The 17,927-nt window shown below is 45.2% G+C and overlaps 1 protein-coding gene across 2 annotated transcripts in view; it reads left to right on the top strand.

Annotated features, from left to right (window-relative positions):
• WWC1 (WW and C2 domain containing 1) overlaps positions 1–17,927 on the top strand; it is a 153,896-nt gene that overhangs the window by 18,494 nt on the left and 117,475 nt on the right. The gene's annotated exons all lie outside the window — the stretch shown is intronic.

The following is a 17,927-nucleotide window of genomic DNA, read 5'->3' as shown; positions in this document are numbered from 1 at the left end:
AAGGCAGGTCCTGAGGCTGCAGCGTATTCAGCAGCTGGGTCCAAGCAGATGCAGACTGTGTGGGAAGTCCCCAGGGTAGCCGAACTCGGCCCTTGGGAACATGGGGCAGTGGGAAGTTGGGAAGCATTGGGAGGCTAGTGCCTGTGGCTCTAACACATAATAAGGAGGCAGCCCAGCAGGCACTTGGCAGAGATCACAAAGGCAGGGTTCCAGGCCTCAGAGACCAGTGGCAAGAGCAAGGAGGTCTGGGAATCCCCCATAAGCTTCCCAGGCAGAGGCTTGAGCCAGCAAAATAAATGTTGGACTCCCTGGAACTAGCACTGAATAGGACAAAAATATTGCTGCACAGGTACTAGTAGAAACAATCCCTTCGGCCAAGGCTTAGGCTGGTTGAGCCAGAGCCCCAACATGCAATCCCTGGTCCAAGCTAGGAGGAGCCTGAGTGAGGTGGTGCTGGGGTGTCAGAGGCCAGGCTTCTGGTAGGGGGGACCCAGGACAGGAGGGGCAGGGAGCCAGCTGTGGGCTGCAGAGAAAGTCTGAAAGACATCTAAAGACTGCCCTGCCTTCCCTGGTGTGAGGTTGGTGAGGAGGTGTGGCCAGATTCCAGGAGGCTTTCCCATCACTGCTTTCTGGGCCCCAGTTCACCTGTAGACAGCCTTTGGTGTAAACATGGACTTTGACCTGACACATTCCTGAGATGATGCCCATTGTCATCTCGTGGAACACAGTGACAGCCATCCCTGTGAGTGGGGGCTCCTAACACCCTCCCTGAGTTCATTTCTAGTTTGTTTGATGTTGGCATGTCTGTCTGTGTAAAATGACGGAAGAACGAATCATTAATGAGCTGGCCAAAGTCCCTTTGGGAAAATTCCAGGAAAATAAACCAATATTCCATCAAAGCCACAAATGGCTCTTTTTTTTTTTTTTTCCATTCCTTCAAAGCAGGGTTTCTCAGAGTGTGGTCCATAGACCTCCTGCCTTAGACTCCCCCAAGGAGCTCATAAAACAGATTTCTGGGCCCCCACCTGAAATCTACTGAATCAGAATCTCATTGAGGCTTTCAGGAATGTGCATTTTAAATATGCTACCCAGAGGATTCTCATATGCCTTCAACTTGAAACCCTCTCCTCCCCGCCTGCATGAACAGTGTGTGTGCCCTGCCTGCTATTCCTCCCTCCCTGTGCTGCTAAGCATAAGGGCCTCCTCTTGTGGGGAGCCTGCCTTGTCCCAGCTCTGGTCAGGGCCCCTCTGTGCACCCTTGTCACATGCACCCACCACGGAGCCATCATTCTTTTCGTGTCTGTGTTCTCCCAGGCCCAGCACAGTGGTGTCGAACACTTGATTGGTACTAATAAATGAATGGATACCCCTCAAGGCAGCTGAGAGGCCAAGGGAAAGTCACAGAGTAAAGGGTGAGGACTGCAAGCCTCCTGATAAGGAAGTCTGTCACCTTTTGACTCCTTTCTTCTTCATCCGGTCAAGTTTTGGAGCCAGAGGGCAAGCGTTGGACCCTGGGAGAGCCCATGGCTCTGATTGGCTGGGGATACAGCCTACCTGTGTGGGAGCCCAGCTCTGTTGTCTGCCGGTCAAGGAGACTCCTGATGTAGAAGACAAGACTCCAGGCCAGTTTGCCAGCCCCGGCCTGACCCCACATCCAGAGCCGCTAGCTTGCGCAAGCCGCCTCATCAGACAGGAAGAGAGGTAAAGAATAGCGCTATTGGACCATGGAACTCCCACAAGTACTTTCCGCCAGTTTCTCAGTGTTTGCTACCCTGATTTTCTGTGTAAGGTTCTGAATTGCTGTTTGCCAAACCAGTAACTGTTGACCCAACAGAAATCACACAGAGAGAAGCCCTGGACAGGCTGTCTCAATCATGTCAGTGAAGGTAGAGCCAGATGCCTGTGATCTGATAACATGGCCCATCACCTCTGTCGAAAAACAAGATGCAGTTCCTTATTCTTCACTTGAGCACCATGAAACCTGCTTTGCAAGTCCAGGGTCCGTCTTCTGATCCTGCTTGCTTATCTCTGTGTGTTTGGCGGGCAGGGGACTTTTGAGCACCAGCAGGATGTAGGGGTCCTGGTGCAACTCTACCTTTATCCCAGACGGCTATGACCACAGGGGACCTCACTGACCTCTTGATGCCTGAGGTCAGGATAAGGGCAGTCTGCTCTCAGTCCAAAGTAGGCTAAGAACCTTCCTTGGTCCTTTGAAAAGATAGGATTGGCTGAGTTCTAGGGGCAGGCAGAGCAGCTGAGACTTGAGTATGCAGTAGGCCCTCAGCAAATGCTTCTTAAATTGACTTGACGAAAGGGGAGCGTCCAGTTCTAGGTAATGTGGGCTGTGTCCAAATCCTCCAGATGTTTGCTGCTAAGATTGTAGGTAATTACTGAGTTTCTTTTGTGCTTTCTTCATAAGGGTGTTATTTCTGAATCTACTCCCTTTCTCTTCTCATCTCCTCAAATGACACTTGATTTGCTTGTAGGAGGAGGACAGTGCTGTGCTATCATTTGGTCAAGATTTTATATTCAAAAGTCTTGTTAGATGCTGTGGAAACTTCCTGGAGGTTATGACAGCTGCTGGGTACCAAGGAATTTCATAAGCATTTACTGTTTTGCTTGTCCTCACCTTCCAAATGAAGCAGTTGAGGCCCAGGGAGGTTAGGGAATTTATCAGGGTCACACAGCAAGTTGGCAAGAGAGTCGGGTTTCCATCTAGGACGGCTCAGTGCTTGTCACTGCCACTTTGTCTCCTGGAGGTCTTTGGCTTGCATTGATGTAACATTGCTAACACTAGCTGAGTTCTCCACCACTTCTCAGAGGGTTTTGTGTATGTGTCCTGATTTGAGAATTAGTTAAGCTCTCGCACTCTCCAGGGTGCTATGGCTGGAATCCGGGCGCTGGAGGAAGTTCCTGCGTCCTTCCTAGAGTCCACAGGCAGCCAGCTCCCACAGACCCTCCTCTGTAGGGCAGTGAGGACAGGGGGTGCTGCCCAGTGGTTGGTGGGTAGCATGGCCGGGGTGTGTGGAGGAGGTGAGGTTTTGATGACCCACAGGACACATGCTCCCTGTCAGCTCCCAGGCACTGCACCAGGGCCCTTCCCCCTACCATACCATCCTCTTCTATTTCCCTCTCTGGCCCCTGGCCTCTTAGAATCTATAGCTGTTTGGAAAAGTGAGCATGGAGGCCTTTTCAGAAAGAGTCTTGTTCTCCAGTATTCCCAATATCCTCAACACACTGGAGAGAGACAGAGACAGAGAAGCAGGATTGTGTGGGAAGGAGAGGCAAGTGTATGGGAACAGTTCACAGTGTCGATGCAGTTGCTAACGACTCCTGGGATTTGTCTCCCAAATGTCCTGCTTGCACGCAGGGGCGCTGCCTGCCTTTGTGAGGGCCCACACCACACTGAATGATGTGTTATCAATACAGTACAATAGCCCTGGATGTCATGAAGAGCACGGTGTTAGGAGGACACAGCCATGAGGAGATGGAAGGGCCTTTTTACACAGCATGAGCCAGCTTTTATTGTATAACCCCTGGGCCTACTGGCCCTTTGTTCTGTTTTCTTTGACAAAGGCTTTTTTTTTTTTAACTTTCTGATTAGAAACCAGTAGTTTAAGCCTGCTAATCACCTCTTCTGGCTTGGCATGTGGACCAGGGAAAGGCCATAGCACTTAATCTGTTTGCAAAGGCTCTCTCAGTTCCAGAAGTTCAGAAATGTAGTCACTCCCTCCACACTAAAAAAAAAAAAAAAAATTATTCAGGGTAATTCCTACTGTAATTATAATAATAAACATTCCAAGGTGTATTACAAGGATACCTCTGTTTTTAAATGTTTATTTTGAGAGAGCACGTGTGAGAGCTGGGGAGGTGCAGAGAGAGTGGGGAGAATCCCCATCAGACTCCGCAATGTCAGCACGGAGCCTGATGTGGGGCTTGAACCCACAAACCGTGAGATCATGACCTGAACTGAAATCGAGTCAGATCAATGTACTGAGCCACCCAGGTGCCCCTAAATTAATGTTTTAAAAGGTAAACTTGAAAAATTATCCTTGGGGTGCCTGGGTGGCTCAGTTGGTTGGGCGTCTGACTCTTGATATTCTTTCAGGTCATGATCCCAGGGTAATGGAATTGAGCCCCGAGTCAGGCTCTGTGCTAAGAATGGAGCCTGCTTGAGATTCTCTCGCACCCTCTTCTCCCTCTCACCCTCTCGCACATTCCCACACTGTCCCTCCGTCTCCCTAAAATAAAAAGGGGCTCCTGGGTGGCTCAGTCGGTTAAGCATATGACGTTGGCTCAGGTCATGATCTCACCGTTTGTGAGTTTGAGCCCCACGTTAGGCTGTGTGCTGACAGCTCCAAGCCCAGAGCCTGCTTCAGAGTCTGTGTCTCCCTCTCTCTGCCCCTGCCCCACTCGTGCGCTGTCTCTGTCTCTCTCTCTCCCAAAAATAAATAAACATTAAAAAAAATTTTTAAATAGAAAAACACATAAATTTATTTTTGATTGGGGAAAATATAAAATTTACCGTTTTAACCACTTAAGGGTCCAATTCAGGGGAATTTAGCACATTCACGGTGCTGTGCAACCATCACCACCATCCATCTCCAGAACTCTTTTCATCTTGTAAAACTGAAACTCTGTATCCATTAAACTCTTACCTCCTCATTCACCTCTCCCCAGCCCCTGACAAACACCATTCTACTTTCTGTTTCTACCAATTTGACTGCTCTGGGTACCTCATATGACTGGAATCATGTAGTATTTGTCTTTTTTGTGACTGGCTTATTTTCCTTAGCATAATTCCCTTAGCATTTCCCTTAGTTGTCAGAATTTCTTTCCTTTTTAAGGCTGAATAGTATTCCATTGTATGTGTATATACTATATTTATCCACTCATCCATTTGTGGACACATGGGTTGCTTTCACCTTTTGATTATCATGAATGCCACTATAAACAAGGGTGTACGGATGTCTATTCCTGTCATTGCCTTAAATCTTTTGGATATATTCCCAGAAGTGGAATTTCTGGGTCATATGGTAATTCTACTTTTAATTTTTTGAGGAACCATTACACTCTTTTCCACAGTGGCTGCACCATTTTACCTTCACACCAGCAGTGCACAAGGCTTCCAATTTCCCTACACCCCCACCAAGACACTTGTCATTTCCTGGGTTTTTTTATATTAGCCGTCTGAATGGATATGAGATGGTATCTCGTGGTTTTGATTTGCATTTCCCTAATGATTAGCGGTGTTGAACATCTACACAGATACTTTTTAAGTTTATTTATTTATTTTGAGAGAGAGAGAGAGAATGAGTGAGCTGGGGAGGGGCTGGGGTGGGGGTGACACAGGATCTGAAGCAGGCTCTGTGCTGACAGCAGAGAACCTGATGCGGAGCTCAAACTCACGAACCATGACATCACGACCTAAGCCAAAGTTGGACGCTTAACTGACTGAGCTACGCAGGTGCCCCTACACAGATACTTTTTAAAAAACTAACTCCTTGTGTCTTTTTGAATATAGAAAGGCAGTAAAATGTACATTTGAGGAGCTGAATCTTAGAAACCAAATTGCCTGGGTTTAATGCTGATTCCACTTCTTCCTGACTTTGTCACCTAGGTCAGCTGCAAGATCTTTCTGTGCTTCAGTTTCTCATCTGTAAAATGGGATAATATGTAAACTGATCTCATGGGGTTACTGAGAGGATTCAAGGAACTAATACAGAGAAGCCCTATCGAATACTTCAAGACTCCTTACATGTTTTTGATAACTTTAGGGCATCATTACTGTGAACAGAAGAGAATCAGCTGCCTTCCATCAGCCAGGGGTTGTTTTCTTCTCTGCCTGCTTTTTTTCTCAAGTGGGGATGTTGGGGTGAGATGGTAGCTGGAATCTGGTGGTTTTCCACCCCAAGGTGGTCATGTCAGGGGGAAAAAGAACAGAGGCAGCCTCCAATATCCATCTTGAAACTTGGCAGAATCTGGGTTTGAGAGTGAGTGTTTGCAGAGTGGGCAACTGGGAAATGGGATGAGGCCAGGCAGTCTGGTGGAAGGGAGCTGCTCTGGTCCCTCAGCCAGTAACTTTGACAGCCTCTAACCATCTGGATGACGAGTGGTTCCGAATGCCTTAAAGGAAGACAGTGAGCTAAGGGTTGATGTTGCTACCTCTGTTACCATAGGATACCACATCCTAAGGACCTGGATAACTGTCCTCAGGCCTGCGTTGCCTGGGTCCCCTGTGTGCAGCATTTGGGCCTCCATATAGTGCCCCATCTGTAGAACACCAGCTTTTGTCCCAGAGAAATCAGGATTTCCCTGTCCCTGGGATAGATTCCAGGCATGTCAGGAGGACCCTGGGGTTAAAGCTTTCCCTTTGCTTCCCAGAGCAAATCTCTGCCTTGGTCCCCCCAGGGGAGGATGTCATGGGAAAGTCATCCTCATTTCTGATCCCCAGAGCCTAACCCAATTTCCTTAGCCAGGCAGGAGGAGCAGACACACTGAAGGAAGGGAGAGCTTCCCCTCTCTTGCCTTCACCTGCTTAACTGTCTTTTCCAAGCCCAGCCTGAAACACCATTTACTCAAGAAATCACTCCCCGACTCCCCAGATGGGGCCAGGTTCAGTGTTTACATTCTCTCGAAGAGCAGTATTCTTTTCTTTTAAATCAATTGTTACAGGTGCTTGAGTAGCTCAGTTGGTTAAGTGGCTGACTTCGGCTTAGGTCATGATCTCCCAGTGACTGGGTTCGAGCCCAGGGACAGGCCCAGTGCTGACAGCTTGAGCTGTCATTTAATTTGAGTTTAAAAAAAATTTTAATCAATTGTTTAATGATAATTATTTAATTAGACCATTTATTTCTTTTAAAAAAATTATTTAATGTTTATTTATTTTTGAAAGAGAGACAGAGTGGGAGTGGGAGAAGGGCAGAGAGAGAGGGAGACACAGAATCCAAAGCAGACTCCAGGCTCCAGGCTGAGCTGTCAGCACAGAGCCTGATGTGGGGCTTAAACCCACCAGCTATGAAATCATGACCTGAGCTGAAGTCAGACGCTTAACCAACTGAGCCACCCAGGTGCCCCAACCTCATGTTATTTGTTTAATGTCCACCTAGGACTTTTCTAGACAGCCATTCTCAAAGTGTGGTCCCTGAGATTCTCTCAGTGAGTCTGCAGAGTCAAAACTTCATGATAATACTAAGAAGTTATTTGCTTTTTTTTTTACTTTCTGTCTATAACAAGAGGACAGTGGAGTTTTCCAGAGGCTACATGCTGTGTGATTTTGCAACACCCTGATGCAAAAGCAGATCTTAGGACTTAGCTATCTTCTTTTCAGCTGTACATTAAAGAATTTTGCAAAAATATAAAGTAATGCCGCTCTTCTCACTAATGTTTTTGGAGGGGACTTAGAAAACATTTAATTATAAAAACATTTAAATTATACATGTATAAATTAAAAACATTTAATTATAACATTGTTTATGTTAACATGTGATGGGATTACTATTATTTTCAAAGAAATAAGTGTTTTCACATTTTCTCTGATTCTAATATGGTAAATATTGATAAATAAAACTCACATGAACAAAAACTCTTTGGAGTCCTCAAGTTTTAAGACAGTGAAGGGGTCCTGAGGCCAGAACGTTTGAGAACTATTACCCTAGACAAGACTCAGCAACCTTTTTCTATAAAAAACTAGATAGTAAATATTTTAGGTTTTGTGGACCATACTGCCTGTCTTAACTACTCAACTTTATAGCACAAAGGCAGTCATAGATAATATGTAAACAAATATTGGCTCTGTCCCATTGAAAACTTTATTTACAGAAACAGGCAATGCATGAGTTTGGCCTGCAGGCCCTAGTTTGCCACCTCCTGCTCTAGACTGTAAGCTCTGACAGGTCAAGAACCACATCTAACTTGTAAATTACTTTATCCCCCAACACCTGCTTTACTTAGTAGATATTTAGTACTTTTAACAGAGTGTTTAGCTGCTGGCAGTACAAGTCAGAAATGACAATGGCTTACCTTCAAGATAGTACTTTACTTCTTTATCACATTAAAAAAATAAAAAAAGGTCAATCAGGATTGGAGTGGTGGTTCCACATAGTCATCAAAGACCCAGGTTCCTTATACTTCTCTGTTCCACCATTCTTAACAAGTGACTTCCATCATTAAACTCATGGCTCAACAAAGCTTAAAAAGCTGCAAGAGAATAAAGCTGATCTGCCAATAAATTCACTGCCGATCACAACAAAACGTTTTTAAACAGATTCTTAGCAGCTCAGTATTCATCATGTCCAGCATATGATAGAATAGGTACTTAGACATAGAAGGAAAGACTCTAGAGACCCAGAGATGGTAGAGGTGACGGAATTAGCAGCAAATGACCTTAAAGTATTATGTTTAAGAATTCAAAGGGAGATATGGGGCGCCTGGGTGGCGCAGTCGGTTAAGCATCCGACTTCAGCCAGGTCACGATCTCGCGGTCCGTGAGTTCGAGCCCCGCGTTGGGCTCTGGGCTGATGGCTCAGAGCCTGGAGCCTGTTTCCGATTCTGTGTCTCCCTCTCTCTCTGCCCCTCCCCCGTTCATGCTCTGTCTCTCTCTGTCCCAAAAATAAATAAACGTTGAAAAAAAAAATTAAAAAAAAAAAAAAGAATTCAAAGGGAGATAAACCAGTAGAGAAATGGAACAAAATAAAAATTATAGATGAAAACTACAGTATCCCAAATGAGAAATCCGCTAGATGGATCTAATAGTAGCCTGGATATTGTAGGAAAAAGGAACGTGAGTGTGAAGTCAGGGCAAAAGAAACTCTCCACACAAGGCACCGAGAGAAGAAAAGCTGGGGGGAAAAGGTGAGAACCTCAGCGATCTGTGGGACATCAGGCAGTCTAACAAATGTGTATTTGGATTCTTTTTTTGTTTTTAATTTTTTAATGTTTATTTACTTTTGAGAGAGAGAGTGTGAGTGGGGGAGGGGCAGAGAGACAGAGAGAGAGGGAGACACAGAATCCAAAGCAGGCTCCGGGCTCCAAGCTGATGTGGGGCTCGAACCCACGAACAGTGACATCATACCCTGAGCTGAAGTCAGATGCTTAACCGACTGAGCCACCCAGGCGTCCCTGGATTCTTGAAAGGAGACAGAGACAGAAATTGAGGAAGAAAATATATTTGAAGATATAATGTCCAAAAAGTTCCAAAGTTGATGAAAAATATCAACCTATAGATCCAAGAAGTTCAACAAACCCCACGCAGGAGAATCATGTGGAAAACCCCATCCAGACACGTCATAATCAAGTTGCTGAAACCTAAAGAGAAAGAAAAACCTTAAAATCAGGCAGCGAATAAATACTATGTACAGGAAAACAATGAGTATACTTTACTGTCTTCTCATCAGAAACAAAGCCCAAGTATAATTGTATTATATCTCTACAGTGCAAAGCTTAAAGCTGGGGAGGGGTTGGGGGGGGGCGGGGAGTCAGCCTACAATTCTCTATCCAACAAAAAAAATCCTTAAAAGTGAGGGTAAAACCAAGATATTTTCAGAGAAAAGCTGAGAGAAATTGTCACCAGCTGACTTACAAAAAAAGAAATGTCAAAAGAAATTCTTCAGGCTGAAAGAAAATCTTATCAAATGGAAACTTGGATCTCCATAAGAAATTAAGGGCCCCGGAAATATAAAAGACTTCTAAAATTTTTCATAATTTCTTTAAAAGCTAACTGTTTAAAGCAAACATAAATAGTATATTGTGGATGATGTCTTTAAAGTAGGAAAAAGAACAACCAAACAGATGAGACAAATGGAAACAACTGGCAAGTTCGTAGACTTTAATCCAGCAGTATTAATAATTTATTAAAAGTAAATGGATTAAGCACTCCAGTTAAAAGGCAGATACTGTCAGGTTGGAGGAGAAAAAAAAAAACAAAACAACCCTCAAGTTTATAAGCTGCCTATGATAGATTCGTTTTAAACGTAAATAGACAGCTGGGCTAAAACTAAGAGGATAGGAAAACACGAGTAGTAAAAGGATGGAGAAACACTAATCAAAAGAAAACTGGAATAGCTATAAGACAAAATACAGAGTATACGAAAATCAGAGTATTACCATATACAGAGACAGAGCTTTTGTAATAATGGGTTAATTCATCAAAAAGACATAGTAATCCTGAATGTGTACATACCTAATAGCTGAGTTCAAAATACCTGAATAAGTGATTGGATCCAGTAGAGCAAGTTTTCCGGCTTTTTGCAAAGGGAGGGATTGATGGAGGCATTTCCTCATTCTAAGCTGATCTTCTTTGAGTCAGTGATGAGGACAGAGGTGGGCAGAAATAAACTGAACTCCATGGCCTCATTCTGTGCTCGGCGTTGTGACCATCTGTGTCCTTCCTGTGCCTCTTAGAAAGCAGGCCCTGGGGCTCTCTGATACGAGCCCTTACAGATAGTTCCCACAGGGCACTTCACCTCTTCTTGACATAAAGCATTTTCTGGAAACTGCCAGTCTCACATGAAATGCCAGCAAGGACGTGGGGCTGTTGTTCCTGAGGCTGGAGAGGGCTGGGGTCTTGGAGTGATGGATGTGGTCAGTGTTGGTCACTGGGAACTTCAGGTGTCCCAAGGTATAGGATAAGATGGCAATGTCCACCCTAAGGCTGACTCCCGCCACTCAGATATTAAAAGGGTCTGAGCCAGCATCAGGTGGGACAGGGGGAAGGGGTTAAGGGAATTTTTAAGCAATAATGAAAAGTTGCCTGGAAGAGAGGGAGGAGGTTCTCAGATGAGGTGTGCCTGTTTGGCAGAGAGCTGCATTGTTTCAGGCTGCCCCATTTACTGACAGTCCAACAATGATTCCTTCCTTCCTTTTTTTCCTTCTTTCCTCACCCCCCCCAAACTTTAAAAAAATTCCGGTAAAATCCACATAGCAAAATGTACAGTCTTAAGCACTTTTAAGTGTCTGGTTCTATAGGATTAAGCACATCCACATTGCTATGCACCCATCATTACTGTCCATATCCCGAACTCTTTTCATCTTGCAAAACCAAAATTCTGTACCCATGAAATTCTAACTCCTCATTCACCTCTCCCTCAGTCTCTGGCTACCACCATTTTACTTTCTGTGAATTTGACTACTTCAGCTATTTCATGTCAGTGGAATAATACAGTATTGGTGTTTGTGTGACCGTCTTATTTCAGGTAGCGTCATGTGCTAGCATAATGTAAGGTTCATCCATGTTGTAGCATGCGTCAGAGCTTCCTTCTTTTTAAAGGCTGAATAATATTCCATTGTATGTACATGCCACCTGTTGTTTTCCCATTCATCCATTGATGGACACTGGGGTTGCTTCCACCTTTTTGGCTATTGTGAATAATACTCCAGTGAACTTGAGAGTATAGCACTGATTTTGTTTTATTTTGTTTAAAGGTAATGAGGTGAATGTGGGCACAGAAGTTAGTGGTTCAGGACACTGGCGTGACAGCCTTATTTCACACTTGAGACCTAGAACAAAAATGAGCATCTGGGAGAATTTATCCTTGTAAATCTGCGTTTTGGAGAGGACAGAGCTGTTGAGATCGTTTGGGAGCTGAGGTCTTTTAGAGTCTGACCCACCCTGCTGGCAGTTGTTGGCCCTTTGTGGTCCCCATGGCCACCGTCTGAGTTCAGGTGTCCTTTTTGGCACTGGCTGTTGTAATCGTCTCTGGTGAACAGGGTGGCTAGACTCCAAGATCATTTCCCAGCAGCTCAGGTTGCAGCTCCTATTGGAATTTTCTTCCATAGGGCTTTCCAGAGCAAATCGCTCTTCTCGGAAACTTGTCATGGTTCTCCAGTGCCCATAGAAAACCCCAGAATTTCTGAACATGACTCAGGGCCCCACTGGCCTTCCTAATTCCTTCCCCCTCTCCTTCCCTCCATTCCTTCATTTATCAGTTGGTTCATTTGTTCAGCCTGTGTCCTACATTTTTGTATTTGTTTCTGACATGTGTGTCTGATATTGACTCATTCAAATGGTGTGTTAAAGGGCCCAGCACATAGTAAATGCTAGAATGTTTATGATTAAAAGGGTTTTACTTTCTGGGGTCTCATGAGCTCTTCACTGACAACCTTGTGAGGTAAATTCTTTCATACCCAATTGACAAGTTGGAAAATGGAGCTTTAGAAGTGCAGAGAAATGGGTTTGTAATTGGTCCTTGGATCAAATTGAGAACCAGAACCAGCGGTTCTGGTTCTGAATTTGGTATTCCTCTGAGTGACATTGTGGCTTAGTGAGGCCCTAGGAAGCTGGAGGCAGCAAGAATAAATGCTCAGGGGCTCTGGATGTGTGTGTGTGTCTCTCTCTCCAAGTAAAGAGGCCTTGCTGGGGCTGAATTTGATTGAAGAACCATGAAAAGCCAGTGTTTGTAGATGTTCACCTAACAAAAGCCCAAGTGTAAAATGGTGTCTTGTAGCATCAATAGAGTTGGCTGTTTTCCCAACTCTGGAAGGATATATAATGATAATATAAGCTCATTTTGGAAGGAGCATGCTTTTTTTTTTCCTCTTCTCTCAACATAGGCTTCATGCCCAGTGCAGAGCCCATTGTGAGCCTTGAACTCCCGACCATGAGATCAAGACCTCTGCTGAGATCAAGAGTCAGACGCTTAACTGACTGAGCCACCCAGGTGCCCCCATGCTTCTTTCTTTATAGAGGACCCAGGAGCAAGGAAAAGCCTTACTAAATACATTGCATTCATGCTGATAAAATTCTGAATGCTTGGCTGGATCAGCCAGGAAGTTGGAGCAAGTAGGTGGATGTGGACTCTTTGTTCCACTATGCAACCCATTAAAATGCTGAGGTTAAGGACAGAAGTGCGCTCAGAAACACCTGCAGAGGGCTAAATGACTTGCTCAAGGTCACCCAGCTAAGGAAAGCTGAGCTGGGCCTCCCACAGCGGAGGATTCCAGGTTCACTGCTGCTTCGAGTGTATCATGCAGCAGCTTTTAATACACACCTTCCATTTGAAGACTGTAATGCAATAGAAAATGGGCTTAGGCATCATTTGTAACCTTGGCCAAGTTAGCTAGTCTCAATGATCTCATCTGCACAGTGTGGATACGAACACTTGTTCCCTGGGCCGCAGCGGAGAACTAATTGGGCAGCCGACAGGTGCTATTTCGTGGTGAGTCCTTGCTTTGTCCGCTCTTCCTTCACTCAGAGGTGCACACAACCACTGCCTGGGACTTGCCCCATGTGCTTAGGATTCTTCGGTGATTGCTCCGTAGGTGCTGTCACTAAAGGAATAGAAGGTTCTGATTGGATGCAGATACACAACTACTATCATCTTTCCTTTCCTGACTATAGCATTTCCATTGGCTTATGCCAGCAATCTTGGGGTAGGTATGGGGAATTTTTTTTTATTTCCTTTTCCCCAAAGGTATCTGTATCACCTCAGTGTCTGGTGACTCTGGTTGCTGGGGCACCTGGTACTTACTCTGTCAACTTAGCCAACATCTATCCTGGTCTGGCTGTGCCCTGTCCCTCTCCCACCTCCAGTAAAACAGACATGCCTCACTGAGAAAATCAGCTTTGTCTGGAGGGAACAGGTGGGTCTCAAGATCTCTCCCGCCTGTAAAGTTGGCCTTGCCCTTTGGCTCCCCCTCTATAGGGTACCGTTTTCTACCCCCTTGGTAATATCTCATCAGGAAGAAAGTTCTACCCTAGAGTTTCCAGGAAGCTACTTGATTGCATTATTGACTGATAACCTCATTTACCCTGGAGCAGAGAGACCTGTAGTTTTGAGTTATACTTAAGATTTAACATATGCTGGTGTCAAGGTCCAAGTGAAAAATTGAGAAGGCCTGGTTACCTCCAAACCCAAGTCAGACATCACTCAGAAGGCTTTGAGGTTTCTTATTTTATACATTTAAAAAAGGACTCCTTCTTCTTTTGAGACAGAACTTCAAAGGATTCATTCCAGGCCTCACTTCCTTTTGGTAAATCTTAACCAGTGTAAATGTTTACTTTTGTGTTGTAAATCTTAGGAGGCAGAGGGAGGAGGAATTTCAGAAGCAGGTGTTCTGCCAGCAAAAGTTAAAACTTAATCTGCTTTGGGTATTTTGGGGAGAGGGGTGGCTGGAGGGTGGAGTATTTATAATTAACGAGCCATGCTAATGAACCGGGAATTAGTAGACTGCCTTTTTGTTACTTTGTATGAATTAGGACCTTGTGCCCATTGCCCACTGGAAGAGAGGAAAGCTTAGGAAGACCTGCCTTGCTTCCACCATTTTGGGTGGTCAGTGAATGCGAGTGGGAGCAACAGGGCCAAACAATAGTTAAAAAGATAGGGGTGCCTGGGTGGCTCCATCGGTTGAGCATCCAGCTCTTGATTTCGACTCAGGTCATGATCTCATGATTCATGAGGTCAAGCCCCACATCAGGCTCCGTGCTCACAGTGCCCAGTCTGCTAGGGATTCTCTCTCCCTCTCTCTCTCTCTGCCCCACCCCCACTTGTGCTCTTGCTCTCCCCCTCTCCCCCTCTCCCCCTCTCCCCCTCTCCCCCTTTCCCCCTCCTCTACATGCGCTCTCTCTCAAGATAAATAAACTTTTTAAAAAAGGGTAGAAAGATAAAGGGGAAAGTAAAATTATGTAAAGCTGTATTTATTAAAAACTGTGGCTTTGGTTAAAAATGTAAGTTCCTCACTTGATTACCTGAAGGAGTCTCTGCTCCCCTGCCACTCCCTAGCCTGGTCCCCCTCACTGCATCCGCAGACATATACCTGGTGGGAGGGTCTTGGGGATTAGCCTGGGACCTGCACTCACCAAGAAAAAGACTTCTGAGTTTCAGTTTGCTGCTTAAGAAACACCAGCTTAGAAGGAACCTTTGGAAAACTGGGGCATTCTGTGCAGGGAGTCCACTTATGTGCTGTGTAACTTGAGCAAAGGCATTCACATTTTCCAAGGCTCAGTTTTCCTGTCAATAAAATGGAGCTAACAATTGGTACCTTCAAAATTATGAGGATTAATTGGGATTGTGTATGCTCAGCACAGTGTTCACTAACCATTATTGTTACACCTACCCCTACAGAGCCTGCCATATGTGTATGGAATATGCTGAAGAGGGATGATTTGGTGGGAGGGGATACTGGGATAATGAAACTAATGCCTCCCTCCAACTTCACAGGCTCTCATTCCCTGAGGCCCTCTTTGCCTTTCTCTTTCCTCTGTTCATATAGAAGGAGGTGGGTGGGGCTGGCAGGACAGGAGAAGGGGACCTAGAGCAGAGAGCAGGATGCAGTGAGGGGATCTGGGGCTGTAGGCAGACAGTGGCCGGATTTAGGGGCTACAGGGCCCTGCAGATTAGGAAGAGGAAGAACAGGAAAGAGCTGTGCCTCTTCACCATCCTTACCCCTACAGCTGCTGAATCTTCTAGTACATCCAGAATCCTCCACAACCAATCCCTTCCTGCCTCCCCAGAGCCCCAAACTGACCTCAAGACAGTCACTTGTGGGTGACTCACACAGCCAGGTTTGGGATCACCGGAGTACCCCCTCCCACACAGGGGGATCACCAGAGTAACCGCTTCCCACACAGGGGGCTCACCAGCATTCCCCCTCCCACACAGGGGATCACCAGAGTACCACCTTCCACATGGGGGGATCACCAGAGTACCAACTCCCACACAGGGGGATCACCAGAGTACTGCTTCCCACATGGGGGGATCACCAAAGTACCCCTTCCTACATAGGGGATCACTAGAGTACCCCCTCCCACATGGGGGATCACCAGAATACCCCTTCCCACACAGCGGGGATCACCAGAGTACCACCTTCCACACAGGGATTACCAGAGTACTGCCTTCCACACGGGGAAGATGATGATCACCATCATACCCCCTCCCCACACAAGAGATCGTGCTTCAGACTGCAGCTTTGCCACTTCCTCACGTAGCTTTGGGTGTGACAGCAACAAAACCAGAAAATAGCCTGGGAGCTGTGTAGGTAAGGTGAGGGACATCCATGCAGTGGAGTGGAGTGCCATGTATGTAGTTAAGCATGAGGTAGAGCTACTGGTGCTGATATGGAAAGAATCCCAAGGTATACAATTAAACAAATAGCAAGATTCAGAATAGTATGTTTTATGTTAAAAGAAATGGGGTTAAAAATACTTGTACATCCATATGTACTAGTCTTATGGAGAGGACTGAAGGAATTCTCTATTCCATGGAAACGTTTAGCCCACACAGGATTAATATAGCTGCTGGTGTAGGACCACCCTTGGAGAATTGCTGCTTTAGAACTACTTCCTGTTCATATCCCCCTACCTTTCCCACTTTACTCACTTACCTGCCAGGCTTGTGTTGTGATTTGACTTTGCAACCCCAAGTCAACTGAGAGTTGAGGGAGGTTGTGTATACATTGTAGTATAATTCATCACTTTTTAGATTAACTTGTGAGTTTTGTTTGTTTTATGTGTTAACATCTTCAAATTGGAGATGAATCTTAGAAATGCTGTTGGCCATGGTCATGGCCCACCAATGCAGAAACTCTGGTGTTCCTGCTAACGTAACTGGTGCTGTTTCCCCCACAAACCATTTAAGAGCAACTGTGGACAGACCTTTGTTCTTATCTTTGGCATCCTCTGGTAAAATCGGGAAGGCACCAGAATCAAAACTCAAAGTAACTCTCAGTAGCTTGGAAGAAAATCACAGAGACATCATTGGAGCTCTCTTCAAAGAAATGCTGGCTCAGCACTCAGTGGCACCAAGAATGGTGCTGTGAGGGACACACAGGTGTCCATGAGTCAGCGTTGAGAAAGAGTTGTGGCTTATCAATACCTTAGCTAATTTATTTTGCTTGTTTTTCTTTCCGTGTATGGAAAAAAGAGCTGCGAGTCTAAGTAAGTCTAAATGAGCTTTTTCAATACAGATAAAGTAAATCTTCTGAGGTAAAGAAAGCACTGGGCTATAGTTTATTGGCAGTGTTTTTCTTTCTTCATTTTATAAATAAGAAAACTTTTATAATTGAGGCTTGCTTTCTTAGGTTTCGTGAAGTAGAGTTTAAGTGTGTGTAATCATGTATATATGTGTGTGGGTGTGCACATGCGTGCTTGCTAGGTACATACTCATGCTGCTATGTCTATGAAAATATTTCCGGAAGGACACACAGGAAATCTTAACATTCATGGTCCTTTAGGGGCTTGCATCTATGGTGAGGAGGGAAAAGTTTTGTTTTTGTTTTTTTTTAATGTTTGTTTATTTTGGGGACAGTGCAAGCAGGGGAGGGGCAGAGAGAGGGAGACTGAGGATCCAAAGCAGGCTCTGCGCTGACAAGCTGACAGCAGTGAGCCTGGTGTGTGGCCTGAACTCAGGAACTGCAAGATAGAGATGACGACCTGAGCCAGAGTCAGACGCTCAGCCGACTGAGCCACCAAGGTGTCCCAGAGGGAAAAGGTTTTTGTCACTTATGTTTGTGGGTTGTTTCTTGTTTTGTTTTTCATTATATTTTTTTATTTTTTTTTAAGTTAAAAAAAAAAGAATGGAGAAACCTTTAGAGTCTCAACCTTACCTTGGGCCTCCTGACTTCCTGATCTCAGAGGGTAGACCCCCAGATTCAGGGTAGCCAGGTTTGTTTATCCATCTAACTAAGCCGAAAGCCAGCCAGCATCTCCGTGTGCATGAGACTAAGAATTCCATGAGGCTCATGGGCTGTCCAAGAAACTACTAACTAGCCAATTAGCTATGTTCTTGCCCTCTTGTCTCCCTGTCCGCCTCCCTTCCTCAAATGGTTTTTGAGCATGTTTCCTGCATATAATGTCAAACAAGCATCTATAGACCCCCCCCCCCCTTTCTAAAACTGGAAGGGGCATCCATTTTGCACTAGAGGTGCCTGGAAAATGTGTATGTCGTTATAATCTTCGACCATCTCTTCAGAGCCTTTAAGTCTGATAACGTGGC

This window comes from Lynx rufus, unplaced genomic scaffold (assembly GCF_022079265.1).
Source record: "Lynx rufus isolate CCGP_SWC_20201006 ecotype Redwood Valley unplaced genomic scaffold, mLynRuf1.p SCAF_1, whole genome shotgun sequence".
Taxonomy (NCBI): domain Eukaryota; kingdom Metazoa; phylum Chordata; class Mammalia; order Carnivora; family Felidae; genus Lynx; species Lynx rufus.
Note: the sequence above shows the minus strand (reverse complement) of the source record. Positions and strands in the feature narration are given on the sequence as shown.